Below are 2,110 nucleotides of genomic sequence, written 5' to 3'. Positions count from 1 at the left end.
TCAGGCAGAATCATATTACAGAATCATAGAATCATAGGTTGGAAAAGACCTCTAAGATCATCCAGTCCAACCATCCACCCAACACCCCCACGCCTGCTAAACCATGTCCCCAAGTGCCACATCCACACGTTTTTTTGAACCCCTCCAGGGATGGGGACTCCACCACTGCCCTGGGCAGCCTGGTCCAATGCCTGTCAACCCCTTCAGTGAAGAAATTGTTCCTATTATCCAATCTAAAACTCCCCTGATGCAACTTGAGGCCATTGCCTCTCACCCTATCGCTGGTTACCTGGGAGAAGACACCAACCCCCCCACCTCACCACACCCTCCTTTCAGGGAGCTGTAGAGAGCGATAAGGTCTCCCCTCAGCCTCCTCTTCTCCAGACTCAACAGCCCCGGCTCCCTCAGCCGCTCCTCGTCAGCCTTGTTCTCCAGACCCCTCCCCAGCCTCGCTGCCCTTCTCTGGACACGCTCCAGCCCCTCAATGTCCTCCTTGGGGTGAGGGGCCCAGAACTGAACACAGCACTCAAGGTTGCGGCCTCACCAGTGCCGAGCACAGGGAGATGATCCCCTCCCTGCTCCTGCTGGCCACACCATTCCTGATCCAAGCCAGGATGCCGTTGGCCTTCTTGGCCACCTGGGCACACTGCTGGCTCATGTTCAGCCGGCTGTCGACCAGCACCCCCAGGTCCTTCTCCGCCAGGCAGCACTCCAGCCATTCCTCCCCAAGCCTGCAGCGCTGCATGGGGTTGTTGTGACCCAAGGGCAGGACCTGGCACTTGGCCATGGGTAAACCTGCACAGGGAAACCGCCTGGAAAGCTGTCGCTGCCGGTTCTGGTCACCTGCACCAGGATGGAAGCGGCGAATGAATTCCTCACTTGGCTTTGCCTACCTGTGGAACCGCCATTCTCTCGCCCCCGGAGGTTTCTCACTCCCTCCCACCCCTCCAAGTCTCTCCCCAGCCTGCCCGGGGGAGGTGGGCAAGCGGCTGCGTGGTGGTTAGCTGCTGGCTGGGGTTCAACCACCACACACGGTTTTCAAACTGCTCTGGGAATCTTGACCCAGAGGCTGCATCTCCCCTACGAGGAGAGGTTGAGGGAACTGGGCTTGTTCAGCCTGAAGAAGACAAGGCTGCGAGGGGACCTTATAAATGCTTACAAATATCTGCAGGGTGGGTGTCAGGAGGATGGGGCCAACCTCTTTTCAGTGGTGCCCAGTGACACGACAAGGGGCAATGGGCACAAACTGAGGCACAGGAAGTTCTGTCTGAACATGAGGAAGAACTTCTTCACTCTGAGGGTGACGGAGCCCTGGCCCAAGCTGCCCAGAGGGGCTGTGGAGTCTCCTTCTCTGGAGATATTCAAGACCCGCCTGGACAAGGTCCTGTGCAGCCTGCTCTGGGTGACCCTGCTTTGGCAGGAGGGTTGGACTAGATGACCCACAGAGGTCCCTTCCAACCCCTACTGTTCTGTGATTCTGTGATTCTGTGAGATACTGGGGTCTGTCTATTAGTGTGTTCGGTTTCGGTCTATTACAGCGAAGCACAAATAGATTTATATTCTTTTTATCAAAAGTCCCAAATCTCACCCTGTGCTCAGCTGTCAGATACAATCACAAAGCGAAGACACTCCCCCGAACTGCCTCACTGCAAGACTGGAAACCAGCTGCAGCGTGTTGATTTCCCACCATCCCCCTACCCGATCTGAAAAATTCAGTTTCTAGATTCTAGACCAGCTCATTCTCAGCTGCCTCTCGGGCAGATTCAAGGTGCCCCAAACAGAATCACAGATTCACAGAATAGTAGGGGTTGGAAGGGACCTCTGTGGGTCATCTAGTCCAACCCCCTGCCGAAGCAGGGTCACCCAGAGCAGGCTGCACAGGACCTTGTCCAGGCAGGGTTTGAATATCTCCAGAGAAGGAGACTCCACAACCTCCCTGGGCAGCCTGTTCCAGTGCTCCGTCACCCTCAGAGGGAAGAAGTTCTTCCTCATGTTCAGACAGAACTTCCTGTGCCTCAGTTTGTGCCCACAACTCCAACAACATGGAGGAAAGCAGACTGTAAAGGACAATACACAAAGCAGCACAAAAGCCTCAAATGTTATATTTAAA

Source organism: Opisthocomus hoazin, chromosome 2 (assembly GCF_030867145.1).
Source record: "Opisthocomus hoazin isolate bOpiHoa1 chromosome 2, bOpiHoa1.hap1, whole genome shotgun sequence".
In the NCBI taxonomy this organism is placed as follows: Eukaryota; Metazoa; Chordata; class Aves; order Opisthocomiformes; family Opisthocomidae; genus Opisthocomus; species Opisthocomus hoazin.
This window is presented reverse-complemented; position numbering follows the sequence as displayed.